The sequence below is a fragment of the Culex quinquefasciatus genome, chromosome 1 (assembly GCF_015732765.1).
Source record: "Culex quinquefasciatus strain JHB chromosome 1, VPISU_Cqui_1.0_pri_paternal, whole genome shotgun sequence".
Lineage (NCBI taxonomy): Eukaryota > Metazoa > Arthropoda > Insecta > Diptera > Culicidae > Culex > Culex quinquefasciatus.
In genome coordinates this window covers 90,198,760-90,224,208 of record NC_051861.1, presented here as the reverse complement: position 1 = coordinate 90,224,208, position 25,449 = coordinate 90,198,760, and the positions used below count along the sequence as shown (strand labels likewise).

The window sequence follows — 25,449 nt, the reverse complement described above, 5'->3', positions numbered from 1 at the left end:
TACTATACGGCTGAACACTCAAAGACCTGTTTTTCAGGACATCAAAATAATAAAAATTCTTAAAATAGTGCCCTTTTCAATTAAGTGCTCCATCTTCCAGCAAATCTTTCAATCCAATCAAATAACAAAAAGCTCTCGCATGTTCAAGCTCAGTTCGAAACGTTTGAAGCTTTTCACCAAATTCACCTCATCGTATCGTTAACAGCATTCATACAGCCAAGCAAGCCACCCCTTCGCTTTACACCCCATGCAGTCCAAGTCTCGTTCCAAGTCGACGGCGCTCGGGCCATACTTGATCATGAAATTTGCCGTCGGAAAGCGATTAACATTCATGTTGCAATGGCCGTACTTTGGGTCGTGCCGGGGCCTGACCGACAACACGACCCACTCCAACTGACTCCGGTCCATTTTGGTCGCTTACATTTGTTCAACACACGGCAAGTAGTGCACTATCACACACACATATCTATATACGATTGTAGTGAATGAAGCCTGCTTTGCACCCTCAAACCACCCCCACAAACACTTGCACGGCTTAATCTACCCAACTAACCTTACCGGGGACAGGGTGGCGACCTAAATTTGTAAGTTGAGTAAGTAGACTTTGTAGAACATTTTGAAGGAGCCGAAGCCGGTGTGTTTGTCAATTGTTATTTGAGTCATTGAATAAATTGTTCAAAAGACATGACACATGAAATCCGACAAATGAGTCGCCACCCTGCCCCTGGACTGCACTCTCGGCAGGTACTCTTAGGTTTAGGACCTGGCCACGCTACTCGGTCCGCAGCGACTTCAACGGCTGATTGAGGCACATTTCTCGACCGCCAGCATAGCACCGCGTGTTGGACCGTGGTTTTAGTTTAGCAAAAGTTGGGGTGTTCTATTTGTGGTTTCGCGTTCAGTTCAGTTGTTGCAGGCTCGCACGCGTTCAAGTGCTCACGAACTCCTTGGACTCTTCAGACTAGACCTCGCTCAAAGTAGTAAACCGAGGTATCGATAGTGGGCAAGTCGCGTTTTTTCGAGCTTCCACGTGGGGATCGTCGTGCAGCACGTGTGACAAGTTTGTAGTGTTGTTGTTGATTTTGGGCTTGTGTTGATGTGTGAAGTTCAGTGCGGTGATTGTGGCTGAAGGTAAACAAATTACACCTTGTGGAGTTGGGAGAGTGATAATGGTGCAAGCAGAGTTGAACAGAGAAGAAGCAACTTCATACGACGAACGTATTGCTGGTGCGAAGCATTGAATAATTGTACAGCTGAAGAGTGAGCTGGCTGACTTGTTACTTGGTCACAGAGATTAATTGGCTGGAAGCGCGGTGTGCTGCGGCGAAGGATGACCTAAAGGGTACGTGACTTCGGTGGCAGTAAGTGTCAGCAAGGGGCGGGTGTCAAAAGGGTCAAGGGACAGTTGTGTTAATTATCACAGTTTGAGCCCGATTGGAAAAATAAATCAGTAGCATTTCTTGAATGCAATATTGTAGTCAATCCTGGTCATTGGGTCATTTTCTATTGACTCACATGAAATCGGAAAAAGTTACCTCAAACACTTTTCGATTTGCGCGAAGCTTGTCTTAAGGCTATCGGGCAGCAAATCCAATTTTTTGGGAAAATATTTATTTCTCGAATTCCAAGATGCTTTTTTAAAAAGCCGTCTTTAACATATGTGGACAACATCCCAAAGTGTCTCTGGGTAAAATTTGAACATGATTCATTGAGTTTTACGTAAAATATTGGCTATTTAGTGGCATATTTTGGTATTATGTCGAATTCGCATGAATATTTTGAACTTAGGGGGAGAGGGGGTAATATGCACCCCCGGGGCAAAATGCACCCCCTACTTTTCTCGGTATTTGGAAGAATTTTCCGGGGGAAAAATCATAGAAATTGGAAGCTTAATACTGCTAAACCATGCTGGAAAAATGTGAGCATCGTGGTACAAAAACAGCTTAAGTTATTTGCAAAACTTTAAAATGTTGTGTTTTAATCTAATATTAATTGAACTGAACTGAACATAATCTTCATTATTGTGTAGATAGATGAGTCCAAAAACATCAAAAAATGCATTTTAAATTAAATTTTCTGCAAAAAGCGTGGTCGGGGCAAAATGCACCGCTGTGAAGCTCCTTCGTAAAAACAGCGGTGTCATCTAGTGGTGACTAGTTAAAACTGCTTTTAGCCGGTGCATTTTGCCCCATGTTGTGGTGCATTTTGCCCCGTTGTTGTAGTGCATTTTGCCCCAATGTTGCGGTGCATATTGCCCCGCATTGTTGTTTGAAATGAATCAAAAATATTTTTAGACCACATCTGCATCAGCCGCAAGTGGAGAAGAAGCCTGCTTGATGTGCGGAATATGCGCAGCGCCGACATTGCATCCGACCACCACCTCGTTGTCGGCGAAATACGACTACGGGTAGCGCGTGTCGTACGGCAAGAGGAGAAAGTCGGTTGTAGGTTCAACGTGCAACGTCTGTCGAATCCCGAAGTAGCCAGGGCTTTGTCGGCGAGCTCCAAGCCCGAGCCTGGAGATTCCGGACAGCACTGTTGAAGAGGAATGGCAGTTCATCAAGGACGCCTTCGCTGTTACCGGCGAGAATACTCTGGGAATGCTGCGAACTCAGAGGAAGGAGTGGATTTCGGATGCCACCTGGGATAAGATAGAGGAGAGGAAGCAGGCTAAGGCTGCCATTGTTAGCGCAAGGACGAGAGCGACGAAGGCACGTACCCGCCAAACGTACGCCGAACTGGAAAAGGCTGTTAAGCGCTCTTGCAGGCGGGACAAGAGAGCCTGACGGATTCCTCGCCGACGAGGGAGAGAAAGCTGCTAACAATGGCGACATGCGCCTCCTCTACGACATTTCGCGACGTTTGTGTGGTGCCAGGACGAATACGCGCATTCCGGTGAAAGACAGGAGCGGTCAGCTGATTACCGATCCAGCTGATCAGCTTAAACGATGGTTCGAGCATTTTGAGCAGCTGCTACAAATCTCGCATCCACGTCCAAGCCCTCAGTACCATCCGCAAAATGTTAGGCGGATCAACCGGGTGAACTCAAGTCCACCTACGCTGAGGGAGATTGAGGAAGCCGTGAAAGGTATGAAGTCTGGAAAAGCGCCAGGGATAGATCGGATCTCCGCAGAAATGCTCAAAGCTGACGCTCATTTGTCAGCTCGGATGCTGCATCGGCTTTTCAGCAAAATCTGGGACACCGCGACTTTTCCGGTCGACTGGATGCAGGGCATTTTGGTAAAGGTTCCCAAAAAGGGTGACCTCACCAACTGCGACAACTGGCGTGGCATCACGCTGCTGTGCATAGCTCTGAAGGTCCTATGCAAAGTGATCTTGTGCAGGATCAAATCGAAGATCGACGAGTCTCTTCGACGGCAGCAAGCAGGGTTCCGCAGTGGCCGATCATGCGTGGATCACATTGTGACACTCCGTGTCATCTCGAACAGGTCAACGAATTCCAGGATTCTCTCCATCTGGTCTTCGTTGATTATGAAAGCGTTTGACCGTCTCGACCACGAAAACCTGTGGGAAGCCCTTGGGCGCAAGGGAGTCCCAGAGAGGATCATCAACCTCATCAAGGCACAGTACGAGGCTTTCGTTTGCCGTGTTGTGCATAACGGAGTCTTGTCGGACCCAATCCGGGTGGTAGCTGGGGTGAGGCAAGGATGCATCCTGTCGTTGTTACTGTTCCTCATCGTCATCGATGAGGTGTTAGCTGGAGCGTTGGACCGTGTGCAAAACCGTGGGCTGCTTTGGCAGCCGATCAGGATGGAGCATCTCAACGACCTCGACTTTGCGGATGACATTGTGCTGTTCTCGCAGAGAGGAAACGACATGCAGAACAAGCTGGACGACCTAGCTGCATGCTCCTCGGCGGCGGGTCTGAAAGTCAATGTCTCCAAAACCAAGTCGATGGCAGTGAACACGGAACGCGCTCAAGGCTTCACGGTAGCTGGTGAAAACGTTGAGAAGGTCGACACTTTCCAGTACCTTGGTAGCCAGATTGCGCCTGATGGTGGTACCAAGCTCGACATATCCACGCGGATCAAGAAGGCCAGAGGTGCTTTCGCGGGTCTGCGCACCTTGTGGCGATCAAACCAAATCAGCTTGCGCACGAAACTACGGATCTTCAGCTCGAACGTCAAGTCGGTGTTGCTCTACGGGAGTGAGACCTGGTGCGTATCGAGCCAGAACACGTCGAAGCTACAAGTCTTTGTGAACCGCTGCCTACGCAATATCCTTCGCGCCTGGTGGCCCCGAAACTGGGTATCGAATGCGGAGTTGCATCGGCGGTGTCAGCAGAGGCCCATTCACGTTGAGATCCGAGAGCGCAAGTGGAGATGGATCGGCCACACGCTACGGAAGGATGCGCACGAGATCTGCCGAGAAGCGCTGGACTGGAACCCTCAAGGACAACGCGGTCGGGGCAGACCAAGAGGCTCATGGCGGAGAAGCCTCCACCAAGAAATCAGTGCTGTTGACGGGACGTTAAGCTGGCGCCAAGTGAAGGCGAAAGCAGAGAATCGTCAACAGTGGAAATCCTTCAACGCGGCCCTATGCTCCACTGGGGAGCAGGAAGCATAAGTAAGTAAGTAAGTGACGTTGAATAAAAGGTATTTATGAACATCTAACGTAATTCTTTCACAGAAATGCTGTTATGGTTGAGAAATCACAGTTTTCCCTTAGGGGGTGCATATTACCCCCTGTCCCCCTATAAAACACAAACTTAGGCATGATATTTTATTAGATTGTAGTCGAGACAATTCCCTACCATTTGGTGTATAGAACTATGACTTTCATAACAAATATTTGCATATTTGGCTATTTCCGAAAAAAAAAAAAATTGAAAGCAAATATTTCCACGTGTTTTTTTTTGCACTCTCACGCTCTCTCCCTCTTTTCTGCAGTTGGGTCCGGTTACAGTGATGCCAGAATAATTTCTTGTATTTCTTCGTAAAAGTTTATGGTACAATATTTTTGATTTTGAACATAATATTTGGTGAAATTATTTTTTTGGGGGAAGTCGACAAAATAGCATGTCGGTGGTCAGTTATGTCGATTTCTTGTTATGTCGACTAAGGGTTTTGTGATCATGGTATGTTACTTGTCGAAAAATATTTTATCATCAAACCTTCGGACATCTACTAGTATGAGATATTTTCGACATAGAGGTCATGCTTGCGTAGCTTCAGAGTGCCTCGGGGAATTTGGTATGTAGTGATGTTTTAGGTCATCCAAAGATACACTATTGTTCCTGTAGAGATGTTTGAAGTTCTCCATGAACTTCCGGAAGTTACGGCCCAAGGGTCTACCGTCGTAACAAGGTAGACGTGGTTGGTTCCTGACCTCACGTCATATCCTCAGGGAGGTTCAGAAACTTGTCAACCGATAAGTGGTGATGTTCTGGGTCTTCTGTAGAGTCCCGGGAGTTACGGCCCATGGATCTACCGTCAAAACAAAGTAGAGGTCGGTAGTTTTTGACCTCAGATCATATCCGGATAGCCTCAGGGAGGTTCAGGGACTTGTCAACCGATAAGTGGTGATGTTCTGGGTCTTCTGTAGAGTCCCGGGAGTTACGGCCCATGGATCTACCGTCGTAACAAGGCAGAGGTTGGTAGTTTTTGACCTCAGATCATATCCGGATATCTTCAGGGAGGTTCAGGGACTTGGCTGATTTTGGTCCCTGATAACGAATCCGATGTCCGCTTTTCGATATCTCGTGATGGAGGGGCGGTACCACCTTTTTTATTTATAAACATTAAAAAAACTAGTTTGCAATTATTTGCATCCAAAATTGTGATGATTTGGCAATTTGATGTCAAAGGGTATATTTTATGTACACAGCAAAAAAAAAGTTGAAATTTGGAATGTTCAAAATTTGGTAGGTTGAATATTACATCTTTTTTGAGTAATATTTCCTAAAACATGTGTAAAAATGTGAATCTGATGAATATTCACCAGAATATGATGAAAATTCATCACTTTCTGATGTAATATTACACATTTTCTTTGACACAAAATCCGTCACCATTTCCTGATGAATATTACCATCATTTATTTTTTTTTCTGAGTGAAATTGGTCCCCCAAGTTGATGGAGTACTGAAAATTTCGTAAAGACGTATTTTTGGTCTAATAAAATACGAAAATAGTTTTTAAATCTCAGCCATTTTTTGTTAGGCTGATGCAAATCTTTTTTGAGCTTTATGTCCCCTGACCCTGACCAAAGTCGAGGGGGTAAAAAAAAATAAAAAAGTTAAAAAAATAAATTTACAATTCGAAAAATACATTGAATTTCCCTTAAAATGACATGTTCCAACATTTTTTACAGTAGAGTAACGGAAAATGGGAGAGTTTTTTAAAAATTTTCAGTGTTTTTTTCGATGAAAAATACGTTTTTTTTTTGGAATTCTGAGTACGCCATCAAATCGGGCGTCTGATTTTACATAAAAGTCCCTTTGACACCAAATTTTTATCTCATCACCGTTTCAGGCTGCAAATTATTGAAAAACACCTCTTTTTTCGCATGTTCAAAAATGAAAGGGGTCGTACCGCCCCTCCGCCACGAGATATCAAAAAACGGACCTCGGATTCATGATCAGGGACAAAAGTTTCCCCTTAGGATAAAGTTTCACGCAAATCGAAGAGGGGTCGGGGCAACTTTTCCCGATTTCATGTGAGTTGGTGGAGAATTACCCACATGGAAATTCCATAAAAGTTCAAAATATATTTTTAAACGAGCCCCAACATGCTAAATATAATTATCAATGCAGAATATGACATTTTAGATTGTTTTCAGTTAATTTATGCTTTAAATTTCTGAAGAACATTGGCACTCTAAAAAATAAGCCTTAAAAGTTACAATAAGCACGAAATCTAAAAGTTATTTTTTTTGTTTTTTTTTTTTTGTTATTAAAGATTAGAAAAGCACAATTCATTTCCCATAAAATGACATGTCCCAAAAAATACATCTGATAAAGGCAGTTGCCTTTTCCCAATTGGTCCAAAAAATTAAGAGGCAGAAAAATATTTGTTTCAAGAAACTTGAAAATTTTCAAAAATTCATTTGAAAAGAGCCTAAACCGAAAAAAAGTTCTCTGATCAGGCTCAACATTTTTTTGGGGGCTCCTTGGTCAAATTAATTAGACTCGTATTTTTTTGTTTGGCCATTAGGGTGACCTACATCGTGCTAGGGTGGTTCGAAAAATGGCAATTATCGTCATTTTTCGCAAAAACCAACTTTTTTCACTAAAACTGCGATAACTTAAAAATTTCCGCGATGACCTATACATGTTAGGGTACCAAATGTTGCGTATTTAAATTACGATTTAAATTACGGTACCCTAAGATGTATAGGTCATCGCGGAAATTTTAAAGTTATCGCAGATTTAGTGGAAAAAGTTATTTTTTTGCCTATTTCGTCATTTTTCTGTTTTTGCGCGTGATGCGTCGAAAGACTCAGTTATTATTTTCAAAAAACCATATCTCGGAAACGTACGGTTCGACATCGCCAATTTTTTGATATGATATGTGAAATCCTCCGAGGAATCCGATAAAAATATTTTCAGACATAGGCTCTTTGGTCCAGACACGGTCAAAACGCCATTTTAAGTTTTGATACGACTTTTTCAAATGTTTAGCTAGATTTTTGAAACTTCTTACTATTTTTCTCAAATACTTAAACTAATCATCCTTCTTTTGCGTCTAAGACAACTAAAATCGAATGAAATGACGCGGAGATATGTGTTTTTTCTTAAAAGTGGTTTTTGTGAAAAATGACGATAATTGCCATTTTTCGAACCACCCTAGCACGATGTAGGTCACCCTAATGGCCAAACAAAAAAAAACGGGTCTAATTAACTTGGACAAGGTTTAGGCTCTTTTCAAATGGAATTGCTGTTTCATATATATTTTGTTATGGATATGAACAGCTGCCAAATTTGTATGGAATATTAAATGGACCAACTAATGATGCAAAATGGCTTCTTTGGGCATACTGAAGGCACCAAAAAAGGTGCAGTCAGATTTAATTATACAAAAATTAAAATTACAAAAAAGACCGATTTCGTAGAGAATTGCTCAATATTAAGGATGGTAGATTAAGTAAATTGATAAAAACTTACCAAAAATTAAAAAAAAAAACTGATTTCATGGCAAGAAAATACAAGTTTTTCGTATAATTTGCTCAATATGTTATTAGAAGGTGCATGGAAAAACTTTGATGAATTTAAAAAAATGGGCAATTGAGAGTTAAACTTTCAATGTGGTTAATTTACACTATTTTGCAAGAATTGTAAAAGTCTAATGAACTGCACTTGTAGTGCAAAAACCAAACGCTTTTCGCATTTACCGACTCAAGTTCTTTCCCCTTACGAGCAGTTTTACGCAGATTTTTTTCCCTAGCAAGGTTTTCAACCCAAAGTTGTTGATTAATCCACCGACATTTCCCAAGATCGACCATCGACTGGAGAATTCGCAACTCCCATCGAGTTTAGCCGCCGCCGGCGCCGTGGCAATCGGGCAAGTCTTGAGGCGCGAAACGAAAAAAAAAAATGTTAAGCTGATTGCAGCTCTCAGTTTAAGGGTAGGGGGGGCTTTGCTCTTCTGAAGAGAGGCCATGCGTGAATGGGTTGTATATTGGCTATGCTGGATGAGGCAAGTACTTTCGAGGGGTGTTGGAATCTCAAAAGGAGGGTTTTGTGAAGTTAAAGAGAATTTCAAGCATTCCAATTCTTGATACTCTAGAAGATTTTCACATAAAAATAAGGTATCTAATTGACCTTGTGACACTTTTAGGGGGATTCGAGAGAGAGAAAGCTTCGGAATTCTTGGCTATCATTTCGAAATCGCCACCGGCAAGGTCGCCAGTAAAATTTAAAAACCGTACCACAGGTGGTGGATATGAACCGAAAAAAAAACCCAACCCAAAGTCGGTTGTGTTTATGGCCAACAATTGGTGATCGGTGAGGCGTTCGATCGAATTTGCCGGTAAAGCTGCTCGATCAATGTCCCAGCACAACGTGCAAGCTTGGCGCGACCCACCGATAGTGACATTGGAAGTGATTGGTTGGTACGAAAAGTAAAAAAAAAAACATAACAAAACAACAAATCGTGAATGAAATGACCGAGTAGTTCAAGTGCGCACCTCATGCTAATTTGTTGCTGGCTAGCAGGCTTTCAAAAAGGTTTTCATCGATGAGAGTATATGAGGCTGTATCGTTGATTTGAAGTTTTTGCATATGGGACATTAAAACGAACATGTTACTTGAAGCTGTATTCAATATAGTGATTGAAACAAAACTTAAACCGAGTCCTTAATACAATTTTAAAAATAACGTTTTTGCAATTCCGTCGTGAAACTACATACTTTTCCTGTCATTCTTGAACGACGAAATAGCCTACTTTTCTGTACCAAAAATAACAGAATCGAATAGCAACACTTTTCAAAAAAAAATGCTGAAAAGTTCTACTTTTCAGCACTCAAATGGGTGCTGAAAAGTTGAATTTTTCAGCACTTGTTTCGAAAAGTAACACTTTTCAACATTTTTTTGATTTAAACGATTTATTGACAAAATAAATGAAAATTCGACATTAAATTACACTCATTGTGTGTTTTTTGGAATTGCAAAAAATGTTGTATGGAACTCGTTGCAAAACTTGATTTTTTCAGTACTTTTCGTATTTATCCAACTCGGTAAACCTCGTTGGATAAATGTACGACTCGTGCTGAAAAATCCTCTTTTTGCAACTTGTTGCATAAACTACTATTTCAGCTCATATTTGTTGAAATAATATTTATTGAAAATAATCTACTTTGTATATAAAAAAAAAATACAGCAAAAAAAAGTTCTCCGATCGGGCTCAATTTCTCCTGGGGGTTTCTTGGTCAAAATAATTAGAACCGTTTTTTTTTTTGTTTGGCCGTTAGGGTGTTCATCCAAACTTCAAAAAAATATAGTGTTTTATAATCGGGATGATGTCCCCTATCCTATAAAACATGAAAGTTTTCACAAAAACACGTAATTCTTCTGTATTTTCAAAATGCGAATTTTTCTCGAAAAATATCTTGATCGGGATTATTTCATACATTTCGAATATAATAAAACATCTTTTTGAAAATACTCAAATTATTTACAAAAATACGTTTATTAGAAAAAAAGTTCAAAACCAAAATTTTGATTTTTTTTCCGAAATTATGAAGTTTTGAATTTTTTTAACCATTTTCATAAAATTGTTATGCCACTTTCGAATTATACGAAAAAAAACCCTGATCAATTAACACCCATATTGTATAAAAACTGATACTTTTATTTTATTTTTTTTTTGAGTGTAATTTTATGGAAAAAAATTATTTTCAAAAACTTGTTTAAATATTTTCGAAATGTATGAAAAATCCCGATCATTTGATAACCGTATTGTAAAACTAGAAATTTTGAGATCCGTCATGAGGGGTGACATTGGGTCTGGGGTGGAATTGGGTCATACAAAAAATGCTGAAATTCGTTTGACCCAATCTCATCCCCCAGACCCAGTGTTACTCCTGATAAATGTTTTTTTTTTTCGATAATACGTGGCATTATGAAAATGTTTGGTATTTTCAAAAAATTGTTTAAATATTTTCGAAATGTAAGAAAAAGCCCGATCATTTGATATCCATATTGTCAAACTGAAATTTTGGATATTTTTCGAAAATACGTAGTTTTATGATTTTTTTTTGTGTTTTCAGAAAAAATTTTTAAATATGAAATGTATGTAAAATCCCGATCATTTGATATGATATTGCAGCAAACTAAAATTTGGAGTACTTTTTCAAAACAACGTAGTTTTGTGAAAATTTTGAGTATTTGCAAAAAAAAAAATGTTACAACTTCCGAAATGTGTAAAAAAATCCCTATGCATACTGCATTGAATTTTTTGAGAAACATCGTATTTTCAAAATACTGTAAAAATACGCATTTTGTGAAAATTTGCACGTTATTATAACGGCAATGGATAGCTGACAACATCCCATAAGCTCTGAGGCAGCTGTATGAATCAATACCGGGGCAGTGCAAAATCGAGGCGTGCAAAACTGGGGCATGATTGTATTTTCATCAATTTCAGCAAAAACCTTTTTTTTTTTTTAATCATAACTCACCGCCACTTCAACCGATTTTAGCTGTCATGGACGCAAATGAAATGTGATCCGAAAAAAAAATTTGTTTGGGTACCAACAATTTCAAAATTGACGAAAATTGTCCACTTTGGGACCACCCTAGCACGATCTAGCTCACCATAATAGCCAAACAAAAAAAATATAAAGTTTTTATTATTTTATTTTATCAAATTGCCCGATTGGAGAACTTTTTTTAAGTTTATGCTCTTTTCAAATGAAATTTCGGCATAGTGAGAGTTTAATATTTTGTTTGAAAAAAGATTAAATCCTAAACTTGCCAAAAATGTGGTTTTACTCAAACTTATTGAGACTTTTGTTTTAATAAACATAACAATCTTGATTCAAAATGCATTATCAACTAACGTATTTCTACACAAGATGGTTGTAAAATTTAACACTTTTTTCAATTCAATTAAACAAATTCTGGATTGAGCTAATTATTGATTACATAATTTTCTGATATGTTTTAATGCTGCAATATTTCTCAAGATGATGATGAGCTTGACAATTGAATAAAGAAAATTTGAATTTCACAGCAAAAAAGGAATCGATGATTTATCTGTAGGAGAGAGTGGGGAGACTTGATCCCCTGTTTTGTAACGCCCATAACTCTGTCAATTTCTCACAAAATTTTGAACTTTTTGCATCAATTGAAAGCTTAAACATTCAATTATGATGATGAATGATAATGGTATTTAATCAGATGAACTCTTCGAATCATGCCAAGCGCTTTAAAACAACTAAACAGGCATTTTCAAAACCTTAGGGGTAACTTGAGCCCCTTTCAACATGTTCATCCAAACTATTATTTTTTTATAAGTTACAGCAATTTCACATAAAACTTGTACGTTTGTGTTCAATATATAACAAGTTCAGTAAGTAAAATATTTAAAAACATAAAATATTCTTTTTTAGACCAAAATCGAGCATGTTTTTTTTTTGTTTACAAAACATTGTTTACAAAACATGGTATTTTTTGTTTACAAAACATGGTTCTTATTGCAGTAAGTTTAGTACAACTATACTAGGAAACCATGTACGAAAACTCAATTAATTAAGCTTGAGGCTAATTCAAGTGACTGTAAAAATGCAGGGATCAAGTCTCCCTAAACATATTTTTTAAACAATTGATTGTAAAATAGTATGACGATAAATAAAACGTCAAATGCTTATGGGTTTTGGAGTTGATTAGTTTATCAAACGATTCGAGTATAAAAAAATATTTTTTTTGCATAAATTTTGAGTGTTTTCTATACATATCAACACAAAGAAAAAATCTCTTGGAGGTTTTTTGCAGCACTTTTTAGAAAAGTGTGTGTAACTCAATCTAAACATTTTTTATTTTGAGTTTTAGTCAATTTTGAACAACTTTCTAGAACAATGCTAATTTTTTAAGCCACATGTTGACGAGATACAGGCTTGGGATCAAATGTCCCCGGGGCTCAAGTCTCCCCACTCTCCCCTACTCTAGAATAATTCAACCTGGTCATATTTACTTCTACCTCCACCGCTGACTTCAATTTGTAGGTCAATGCGCTTCAGCTGGTCCTTTTGATGGGTGCGACGTTTAGTCGAATAAATTGCTGTTGCAAAGTAGCTGCCTTCTGAACAAACCGTTCAGCAATCATGTTTCATTGCTTGAGCACGCGGAGAACCGTTACTTCAAAGATAAAACTTGATGACTGTAAAGGTCACGTTTGCCACCAGACATGCCTGATGAGATTACCTGCAGATTACTGAAGTGGTTAAACTGCATGGTCTAAGGTTTTTTGATTCGTTGAGTAGATTTAAAATGAATCCCAAATGACTTTTTGAAAAAATATAAATCTTTTATCGATTTTAATATCATTCCACCCGGATATTAAGATCGTCAAATTGGATCAGTTTAACTACACATAAACTTAATCAGATTCTAGTACTGCCGGCATACTAATGGGTTTGTGTTAATCAGCAGGTGTAAATCGCTTCCAGTGCAAAATGTTGCATAATCTTAACGATAGGGAACTTTTAACCTTTCTTGTACTTTGTGAAGAAAACTGTAATAATTATTGATTTCACTTAAACACTGTTGATTGAATGTATTACAACAAAAACAAATGGATTCAACATATAAAAAATTATAACATAAAACAAGATTACCTCACTTCTAGGAGACTTACTCCCCCTTTTTTAATTTCTACTTCCAAGCGCCACGCAAATACACCGTTTACCGCTTAGAGCATGGAGTTGGTTGGTTATAGCATAGTAGCTGCCATTAAAGCTGTGCCTAGTAGAATTAATTGTTTTTCTTTTCGCACTCGCATCGCGCACACTTGTACCTGCTTAGTTAGAGCTCAAGCGCCGTGAAACTGCCACCGAATCCGCCCACGCAGTCTTAACTATTATTTTTCTGCAGCTGAGGAGGTGGTGAAGGGTGCATTTTAAGTGGCTAATGAACGGGTCGTCGTAAGAACACACATGATTGGAATGTTATTTAAGCAGGTGGCAGACAAATTCCGGCTTAAGCATGAGAACTTTTTGTTTGCACAAAATTGCGGGGTAAAACGGTGTATGCAAATTATCATATGGAAGAACAGTTTTGTTACCTTAAGTGTGTCGTTGTATGGAAGTTGTGAATTTTTTGTTTGGAATTTGTTTTTTCTTGCGTATAAATACTCGTGTTTGTCAAAGTTTGAATTAAATTCTGATTCCAAAGCATCCAAATAGCTTTTCTAAAGCAAAAGCAAAAGCAAAAGCACAAAAGTACAAAAGTACAAAAGTACAAAAGTACAAAAGTACAAAAGTACAAAAGTACAAAAGTACAAAAGTACAAAAGTACAAAAGTACAAAAGTACAAAAGTACAAAAGTACAAAAGTACAAAAGTACAAAAGTACAAAAGTACAAAAGTACAAAAGTACAAAAGTACAAAAGTACAAAAGTACAAAAGTACAAATCTAATCTAATCTAATCTAATCTAACACAAACGCAGCCAGTCCGATGAAAGCATGCTGGAAAGTCTTGTGATTAGATTACGCCACAAGCACTTTTCTTGTCGTTATTAATAATTGCAGTACATCCGAGAACACCCGAAAATGTAATGCAAAATTAAAGCGGCCAGCCCTACTACGTTGTGTTTATGCAGAGAGGATTCTGAGAACGGATCACATTTCACAGAATCTACAGGGGAGGAAGGATGCGTGGACATACCGTACCAAACGCTCCAGTTTACAGTTTCATATGTGTTTTGTATAATGTGTTCAGTGTAAAATATAGTGTGGTTATATAATCAATTGAATATAATAATGCAATATAATGATCATTTAATAAAATCCCTTCACCTATTTATAATAACCGCGCACCCAAGCACACAAACAGCGACACAAAAGAAATGAAAATGAGCAAGCAAAAACAAGACAGCGCGTCCCCGTGGTCAGCGCACTAATCAATACAAAAGTACAAAAGTACAAAAGTACAAAAGTACAAAAGTACAAAAGTACAAAAGTACAAAAGTACAAAAGTACAAAAGTACAAAAGTACAAAAGTACAAAAGTACAAAAGTACAAAAGTACAAAAGTACAAAAGTACAAAAGTACAAAAGTACAAAAGTACAAAAGTACAAAAGTACAAAAGTACAAAAGTACAAAAGTACAAAAGTACAAAAGTACAAAAGTACAAAAGTACAAAAGTACAAAAGTACAAAAGTACAAAAGTACAAAAGTACAAAAGTACAAAAGTACAAAAGTACAAAAGTACAAAAGTACAAAAGTACAAAAGTACAAAAGTACAAAAGTACAAAAGTACAAAAGTACAAAAGTACAAAAGTACAAAAGTACAAAAGTACAAAAGTACAAAAGTACAAAAGTACAAAAGTACAAAAGTACAAAAGTACAAAAGTACAAAAGTACAAAAGTACAAAAGTACAAAAGTACAAAAGTATAAAAGTACAAAAGTACAAAAGTACAAAAGTACAAAAGTACAAAAGTACAAAAGTACAAAAGTACAAAAGTACAAAAGTACAAAAGCACAAAAGCACAAAATCAAAAGCAAATAATCTGTTATTTCTCTTATTTGTTTGATTTGAACGTATTTTTGTTAATTTTGTTTCATTTATATTTTTATGTGGTATTTTTCAAGATGAAGCTTAAATCAATTGTCAAAGTGCTGATTATCTAACATTAGATGACAGAAACAAAACAAAGCTATACATTTTATTTATCTTATTGATTTTTAACTTAGCAATTATGTATAAGGTATGGTTCAAAACATAACTCGTGTCATAACGGCATTAAAATTTGGCCATTAGATAACTTTGCCCACTGCCATATCTGTTCAGCCTGTTTACCCCACACTGCTACTGAACAGTTGGTCAATGCACCGTACTAAAGACACTCATTAAAAATTTGGAAGTACCAACCCCATACCGTATTCAAATAAACTCCGACGCTATCGCAAACATGTGACCGGAATGATCAAAATGCTTGATTAATTACCCTGCCCCTGGGGTTGTGCGTGTGCACTTTTTTGACAGCTTCACGCTCATAAAGCCAAGTCTTTAATCACCCTCCCTGTTGCAGTTGTTGTTGTCCTCAATTCTAGAGCAAGGTGAACGCCACGCCGATGCAACCGGTGCGGAACTGGTTCCGCTGCCAAAGTGGTTCAACCTTCCTTCTCACTCTCCCCGCAAAGCAGACTTATCAACAGGTTGACTGGGTTTTCTGCGATCTGTTTGTATGCGTGAGTTGTCCTTTTTGAGACCCTCGCCCGTGACTGCCCGGTGGTGGGTCAACTTTCGCTTTCGACGGGCGACCCTCGGCCGAACAAAACCGTCACCGGCGGCCGGAACCCTCTTCAGTACGGTCGCAGATTCCAACTGGTTCAGATCACACCAAAACACACACACACACACAAGGAAGTAATGGGTTCAAAGTGGTTCCTGGTGCTGGGAGTGACCCTGGCGGTGGTCCTGGTGGCCACGGAGGCGCGCCGGGAAAGGACGACCACTCCGGCGACGAGCTCAGCTGGCGTCACAAAGGAGTCCATCACGGCGAAGATCGGCAAGGTTCGGTCCGGGCTGAAGGAACGGGTCGACGTGACCGTGGACAAGGTCAAGGTCAAGTCCCGGGAGCTGCGCATGGAGAGCGAGAAGAAGCGGGTGGAGCGGAAGCTTGCCCGGGATCAGAAGAAGGCCGACAAGGAGCTGAAGAAGGCCCAGAAGAGTGAGCCCCACAATCCACATAACCTCAACATGCCCGACTGCAATCCCCGGGGGATGGTGTACAACGGGCGGATGTGCGTGCTGCCGAGCAAGATGCGGGTGTGAAGTTGGAGTGCCGGTAGTAGCTGTTAGTGCCTAAGATTTCGCTTCATACGAGGTTTAGTTAAGTGCGAATTAGTTATTAAGGAAGCAGCGTTTGTTGTTTTTACGACTGATTTATTGTTTTATTTGTACTGTGAATAAAAGTGAATAAAATCATGTTCGATGTCGATTTCCGCGTTGTTGCACTTTGTTTGATCGATGTTCAGGTTGCAGGTATCTAAAACACGTTGGAATGCATGCAGTTAACTGCAATCGGGTGCGCACAGTTATGATGATAGCAGTTGAATTTCAAGCAGGTTGCAAACTACTTAGCAGCATGAGATGTGCAATGCACATGTTATTGATGCGTTCTTGAAATTGTAATCATTTTGTAAATGGATTGATAAATTTCTTTCGCCATTGCTTTTTAACATGCCAAAACGTATGAACAGACTTATCACCAATGCACAGAAATTCACGTTTACGGTCTTGCTTTTTGGAAATATTTTTGGAATTTTCAAACGAATTAAAACTACAAAAGTGTTGCACGGAGGTGCAATTGATGGTGCAATCCTCAATTAGTATAATTCCACAAAAAAATATGAATGAAGTCTGCATTAAAAAATAACGGCAGTAAAAATAGAGGTATACTTTAAAACCAGGACCCGTAGTGTGGCTCTCACCCAGTCGGCCTGGGTTCGATCCCAGAAGGTCCCGGTGGCATTTTCCGACACGAGATTTGTCTGATCACGCCTTCGGTCCGATGGGGAAGCAAATGTTGGCCCTGGTCTGGCCTAGAGGTCCAAGTGTAGGAGTCGTCTCCCTGGGTCCTGTCTCGGTGAAGTCGCTAGTAGGCAATTGGACTCACAATCCAAAGGTCGTCAGCTCGAATCCAGGGGTGGATGGAAGCTCAGGCGTAAAAAAAGGTTTGCAATTGCCTCTCAACAATCAAGCCTTCGAACACCTAGTTTCGAGTAGGAATCTCGCAATCGAGAACGCCAAGGCAATGCTTTAGAGCGAGTTATTTGATTTTTTTTGACACTTTAAACATATTTACCAATTTTAATTGCACGTTTTAACACAAAAAAAAACGCTCAAAACACGATTCAAAATATAACCCAACAGGGTTTATGTGTACAAGGACAAAACAAATGAGGCAGTGTTGCCTTTTTTATGTTCATAGGTTTTGAAAGAATAAAAAATAAATAAATAATATACATTATTTTAAAGATGTTCAATCAGATTTATTTTCAGGGGAAAACTGATAAGGTGTAGTATTTTTCGGGTAGCTTATCGAATATTCTGCCAAACAAGTTGAAATTTTTGAAAATCTGGCAGCTGTGTCTCAAGTTTTATTTGAGGCTGAATCTTTGTTTGGCCATGGTAATTCTTTAGCACAAATCAAGTTTGTGTTCAAAAATTTTATAGTTCAGATGAAAATTATTTCACCGTTTATTTTTAAACGATGACTCAGCATTGTTTCCATTTTTGCAATTAAAAAACCAGATAGCAGCACGATGGAAAAAGGTAACATTCTACTATGACAGATTTTGATACATTTTTTTTCCTGTGGGTGAAGTAATCACCCAAATAACCCAAATTTTCAAATACCGGTATCTAAAAATTCGATGTTTAATGACAGATAATAAAATTTAAGGGATACTCTCAATATTCTGATCATTCTGATGAATGTACTCTAGTATTAAATTCAGGAATAATATTTGAATAGGGAGTGATTTTACATCTCAAGCTTTTTTTTAATGTTGGTCTTGAATTCGAAATTTTGACAAAATTACTATCGGAAATAGCATAAATTTTAAAAGTTTTTAATACTAAAATTTCAGTAAAATTACGTGATATATTCTGATGTTTCTAAATAATGCATTGTTATTTCAAATTCAGGATTAATTTGAAAAGGGACCTATTTGAAATCTCAAGCTTTTTTCAAATCAAAAAATCAAACCATCCACATTAACGACCCCCGGGTCTTTTGTGGTCTCTATTGCAAGTTTCTGCTCGAACCTAGGAGTCCGAAGGCATGAATGGGGAGAGCACCCAAACCTCTTTTTACTCCGAGGAACCTTCCACCCCAGTGTTTGAACTGACGACCTTTGGATTGCGAGTCCAACCGCCGCCAGCGATTCCACCGCAGTAGGCTTGGTTTGGTGTGTTGTTTGTACTTATGGCATGGAGACAACTCCTACACCTGGAATGACTTAACGGCCTAACAACCAAGGCCGGGACCGACATTTTACTTCCTCATCCGATGGAAGGTTGCAGCAGATGGCAGAATCATCCGTTTACAAAGCGGACAGCGTAACCATTCGGCCACGCATTGCCGCTTTTTTTCAAATGTAGGTATTGAATTTAAAATGTTGATAACAGGAAAGACCAGAAAATTTCTCTTTTTTTATATAATTTGAATGATAAATTGAGGTTTACAGCAAGGATTTGACATTTGAGCTTGTGCTAGACATTTTTTGAGGTGCACAGACTTTTAAAAAACTCCACGAAAGTAATATTTTGTAGAAATATCATCAGAAATTTATTTTGTTAGCCATAAAATGCTAAAAACGCATTTCTGATGGATTTCCATTACTATAATACACAGGCACAGACATGCACAGACATGCACAGATTTTTTTACAGACTTTTAAAGAAGCCATGTGTCATCCCTGGTTAACAGTATGTAAAAAAAGTGCGCAGTATACACGTTTTGTGATATTACAGGCGAAGTTCCGGCTCCGTGGCTTAATGGTTACGGCTTCTGCCTCACAAGCAGATGGTTCAGGGATTAAATCCCGGTCGGTTCCTTTGAAATTTGGAATCATGAATTTGAACTTTGAATATGAACAAAAAACGAAAATGAATTAGCCGGGATTCGAACTCACGCCTTTGGATTGGTGGTCTGGGACGCTAAGCAGTCGGCCATCAGAAGGTTTACACTCTAGCAGTGAAATGATCCGTAGTGTTGAAACATGTTATCTTCTCATATTAAATACGCGCTGATCCCTGATTTGCCTGATGGGATTGGAAGTCTAAATATAGATCGAGTTTCCTTCAGATGCTTGCTTCTATGTTTAGGCGGGGCCGAACAATGCCCAGCGACCTCGGAATTGGACCGCAAGGAGCTCTGTCATTCTGAAACGGGTCGTTGGAAGCAGCGCGAGGGCTATCACCACCTAATACCCGAGACTGAGATAAGTTGTATCAGCATTCGGCATATACAAAAGTCTGATACAAACTATACTTTCCCATAATATCGCTACCGGTTAGCGGGTATTGGATTGGACCACACACACACGCAGTATACACGTTTTGTGATATTACAGGCGAAAATTTTAAAGTTTTACAAATACCTTGTACTACGTGTTGTTCAGAAACTCATGCCAAACATTCTGCCACTAAAAGCACATGAAACGATTATTTCTGTAAAGAGCGCCATAATAAATATAGAAAATACAATAGACAGTCTAACAAGATTGCATACGAAAAAAACGAAGTTGACTTTATAGCTGTCGGCCACCATTGCTAGTACCAACCACTAGTGTCTTCCTTTTATCTACAAGGACTTCGCCGCCTTGGGCTCCTAAGTGTATGAAAGTATGGCATGGAGCGACGGCGCCGAATACCCATATTTACACAAAGAATTTTTAGAGCGCCCGCCGCGGGATTCGAACCGGCGACCTCTGGATTGTGAGTCCAGTGCGCGGTCCAATTGATCCACACGGGCGGGACCATACATTGCATTGCATTGCATACACCTTTCGAAATATTTACAAAAAATAGTTACTTGTTAATAAAACACCATAACTCGAATTTCGCAACCCCAAACAGTCATCCTTGACTTATTCAGAAAAAATAATATGGATTGAATATAAAGTTTAATATTAACTTAGAACAGGGGTGCCCAACCTATTGGCCCTGCGGGCCAGATCTGACTTTTCTAAACCAGTGGCGGGCCGGAACAAAAGTTTGATAAAAGTTGAAAATGTAAACATTTTTTAAATTTCTAGAGTTTTTGACAAAGAACTTTGTCCTAAGGGCACTGTCTACGGGTGTCAATCCAAAATTTCGCGAAGCGAAAGTGTAACGATTTGTGTAATTGTTTGAACGCTTATATCTTCCACCCAATTCAAGCAATCTGCATGCTTTATCCCCCAAACGAAAGGGGAAGTCTTAAATTGCAAGTAGACTACCTCACAAAGTTGATAAAACTTTGTTAAAGTATTCAAAAGTTAAGATGAAAATAAAAAATGAATGCAGGAAAAATCCCGGCTGCTGATTGGCTGAGAGCACTTTACAAATTTTGCCTTGTCTCCTGCTTTCGTGGAACTGTCACGCGAGAATGTTGCACCACTGTTGCCACATTTCATGCGAACTATTTAAGCTAGCACTTAGCCTCAGAAAATTTCAGTGCCTTCCGTGGTTTCATCAAAGACGGATCCACGGTGGTAATTTTATTGCTCACACACACACGCGCACACATTGAAAGACACAGTTTGTGCACTACATTGGGAGGAATTCTGTTCTAATGAAGATTGTTAGGACGGTCACCGGACAACCAGAATGATTTGGGGCAATGGGGTTGGGACCAATCTGGTAGGATATTGGCCGCACCCGGAGTGGCCAGTGCCCTGCGGAAGATTCTACCGGGGGGACATTAATCGAACCATACGACTTGGGGCAATATGGGTATCAAAAATTATGGTTTTTGAAACTTGTAATGAAAATGGCCATTTTGACCGGATTGGCCACACCCGGAGTGGCCAGTGCCCTGGGGAAGATTCTACCAGGGGGACATTTACCGAACTATACGACTAGGGGTAATATGGGTATGCTGATTGATACCCATATTGCAGTCGCATGGTTCGATAAATGTCCCCCTGGTAGAATCTTCCCCAAGGCACTGGCCACTCCGGGTGTGGCCAATCCGGTCAAAATGGCCATTTTCATTACCAGTTTCAAAAACCATGAATTTTGTTACCCATATTGCCCCAAGTCATATGGTTCGATTAATGTCCCCCCGGTAAAACCTTCCCTTTGGGCAATGGCCATTCCAGGTGTGGCCAATCCTGTCAAAATGGCCATTTTCATGACCAGTATCAAAAACCATGAATTTTGATACCCATATTGCCCCAAGCCGCATGGTTCGATAAATGTCCCCCCGGTAGAACCTTCCCCAGAGCACTGGCCACTCCGGGTGTGGCCAAAATCCTACCAGATTGGTCCCAACCCCATTGCCCTAAATCATTCTTGTTTTCGGGTGACCGTTCTATCTTCATTAGAACAGAATTCCTCCCAAGTTGGTTCACAACCTGTGTCTATCAATGTGTGGATGTGTGTGTCTGAGTAATAAAATTACCACCGTGGATCCGTCTTTGAAGAAACCTCGTAAGGTACTGAAATTTTCTGAGGCTAAGTGCTAGCTTAAATAGGGGAACAGCATCTAATTCCAGCGTGCCTCTAATGTTGGCAGGTCAGAACTTTGACATTCAATTAAAGCTAATTAAAAGCGTTTTCAACTGAAATCGAGCAATAAATAGCTCAATAAGAAGTGAGCAAGCAAGTTTCTATCAAAAATTTTGCAAAGTTAGTTGTTTAAATAGTGAAAATCAGCAAATTGGATGGAGTTAGGAGCGAGTGCTTAACCTGCCAAACATACGAGAATTTCCCCTAGTTCGCATGAAATGTGGCAACATGGTGCAAATTTTGCCTTTTCTCTTGCTGTCGTGGAACTTTCACGCGAGAATGTTGCACCATGGTTGCCACATTTCATGCGAACTATTTAAGCATTTTACAGTTTATTGGTTGATTCTGAAACTTTCAATAAAGAAATGTCATGAGTAAAATTAAAACATAAAAAAATGCATTCGAAAGAAAAAATATTTCAAATCTACAAATCAAAATAATAGTTGAATTCACAAAATTTTATCGCATTGATCTCAAGTTTATTTTTTTTATTTAGACACTAATTTTTTTATTTAATATTTCATGATCAGCGTTAGGGGCCGGTCATAGAACTATTTTGAAATGTCTTCGCAGGCCGGATAAAATGACTTCACGGGCCCGATCCGGCCCACGGGCCGGACGTTGGGCAGGCCTGACTTAGAATAATAGTTCATATAACCATATAACATTGGAAGTGATGTATAAAACATATTGAAACAAAATTTTGCAAACCTTAAATTCAACCTAATGTCAATATATTATCATAGAATTGCTAAATAAACCTTTTTGATAATGAAATGAAATGAAAATGTTTAGAATTGATTTTGCGTGGAGATCTCGTACCAACCTAGGATTACGTCGTCGGAAAATCCATCGGCATCCGAATCAAACCATGTTTCACAAGCTCCTTTATGCACCATTGGAATGGGCGTAAAAGTTCCGATCTTTTGATATGAAAACATCCAGGTTTTCTAAAAAAAAACCCTCCTTAAACATAGTTATTTGTAAACTTTATAATCAATCCAAATTTGTCATTAGTCAAGAATGTCTTTTTGGGGTAGGGACAATTAAGTAATGGTAATTTATCAATAAATAACTTTATTTATGTCAATGTTTCGACATAAGTATTTTTCAGGGAACTTTTTATAGAAATCATCTTTCCATGAGCTTTTTTTGTGGCAAAATGTACGGCATGAGTTTCTGAACGAAACGTTGTACTAGGTTGGGTCAAACTTTCATTTTTCGTATGTTCCATCACGAAATGTGTTTAGTGCCCAAGTGGCGTAAGTAATACTTTTCAACATTTTTTTGATTTAAACGATTTATTGACAAAATACATGAACATTCGAATTATAATTTCACTCAATAGGTGTTTTTCAGAAATGCAAAAAATGTTGTATGGAACTCGTTGCAAATCTTGATTTTTTCAGCACTTGTCGTATTTATCCAACTCGGAGAACCTCGTTGGATAAATGTACGACACGTGCTGAAAAAATCTTCTTTTTGCAACTTGTTGCATAAACTACTATTTTACATGCTGTACTAATTTGTCCGAAATATTCTCACCAATACCTACAACTTTGATCAAAAATTCCTTTTAAGGGTGCACAGTAACCAAAGAAGTTGTTGTCTTCTTATTCCAAAATTGTCAAACTTACGGACCCAATCCTGCAAAAACCTAATTGTTAGAAAAGACAAACTTTTTTGTAAATAACTTTGAAGGTACTGTCTTCAGGGGAAGAATAAAAATCATATCGATAGTTCCCTTAGTTTTGAAGATATTAAAATGTCTGTAACAAAAATCTTGGTGCAAAAGCTCTGGTTGATGTGTACCGTTAAAGATACCATTTTTGTATGGACAGCTTTCTTTTTATGATAACTTACTTGCAAGATCCAAGGACTCAAAAGGAATTCTTTGGTCATAAAAGAGGCCTCTACAAAGTTGATGGAAAATAAAAGAGAGGCTACTAATTCATTTTTAATTCTGCAAAAGGCTTCAGAACTTATTGAAAGTGAAGACTTCAAGAAACTTTCAACTTTCTCTTACATTAATTCTCCCCTCAAGTTCAATAGATTGGATACCGTAATTGAACTCACAGCAAATTTGAACCGGCCAACAGTTATAATTCAAATTCCTTCACATATGCCACAGAAACTATTCAGTTCACACAACACAACCAATCAAACCCCACATACACACACCCATACCCAGTTCAACCCTCTCCAGCTCTCAATTAGCACTCGTTCTACAAGGCCGGAACATTTCGCCATCGGCACCACCTCACACCACAATGGCATGCATTCTCACCTGCAAACCACCGAGACAAGGCCGAAGATCCTTTCCTTCGATCGCTCGACGCCAATGAGTTCGTCCGGTCCAATCATGCCGACGCCACCGTCGAAGAACAGTCACCCCAAAGCAGATGCCCATCAAAACAAACCCAGTGATCGCGACGGCGCGACCTTGACTCTATTTTGCGCGTTTTCTCGCTTTCCACGATCTTCCTCTCGCGTCTCGTCCGCTTCGGATGCTGGCTGAAAAATATTGCACCATCTTTTTTTTCTCTTCTCTCTTTCCTTCGACGAGTTCGTGAGGGGCAGTGCATTGCAAGCTTCCTCAACCGGTTCGGTGAGTTTTTCGCGAGCTTTCGGACGGGGGAGCTTTCTTGAGCAGAGTGGGCATGAGATGCGACTGGTTAGATGAAGAGGGAAGGTAGTGCGGGGCGTCGTACTTTTGTTTACATTCACTTCGATCTTTGAAGGTCGTCAATGTCGTCGTCGTCGGTAGTGGAGTTGGTTGAGCTAATAAAAGTTCATTTATCTTTGCGGTTTGAGCGTATGAGCTACTGACTCAATGAATTGATTCTCTGAGAAGAAAAAAAAAAACATTTCACGTGTAGAATCGAAAAATTTGCTTGTGTTTATGGATTTAAATTGCCTAAAATAATAGATCAAACTGTTAAATAGAAATTAAAATACAACATTGTAATTTAAATAAAATTAAGTTAAGTTCGCTTATTTCATTTCACACATTGATTCGGATACTTTTTCGAGCCAAGAGAACTGGGGGAAATTAATTAATCGCAAATCGCACCCAAATGAAAAAAAAAGTTGTCAGAAAAGATTACTAGAAAGCCTTTTATCGCTTTAGTTTAAAACTACGATGGAGCTTTAGAAGATTTATGAACACTTTTACTTTATTTTAATTGAAAGAAAAAACTAAGTTGACAAAATGACTACACCCCAAACTGGGTAGCACTCGTCCGAGAGAAAAATGACCTCGAGTTGAGAGAATTGTGGTACCATTTACGAACACAGGAGCAGTTCTCTAGGATTTCGGTCATTCGATTTTTTTTGTATTTTTTAATCCGACTGAATCTTTTTTGGTGCCTTCGGTATGCCCAAAGAAGCCATTTTGCATCATTAGTTTGTCCATATAATTTTCCATACAAATTCGGCAGCTGTCCATACAAAAATGATGTATGAAAATTCAAAAATCTGTATCTTTTGAAGGAATTTTTGATCGATTTGGTGTCTTCGGCAAAGTTGTAGGTATGGATACGGAC

At 39.1% G+C, this 25,449-nt stretch overlaps 1 protein-coding gene across 1 annotated transcript in view; it reads left to right on the top strand.

Annotated features, from left to right (window-relative positions):
* Positions 1 to 853: 853 nt before the first annotated feature.
* LOC6054604 overlaps positions 854 to 25,449 on the top strand; it is a 54,653-nt gene continuing 30,057 nt past the window's right edge. Inside the window, exon 1 of the mRNA XM_038248533.1 lies at positions 854 to 1,342. The gene's annotated coding sequence lies outside the window, so the exon portion shown is untranslated. The remainder of the gene's footprint in view (positions 1,343 to 25,449) is intronic.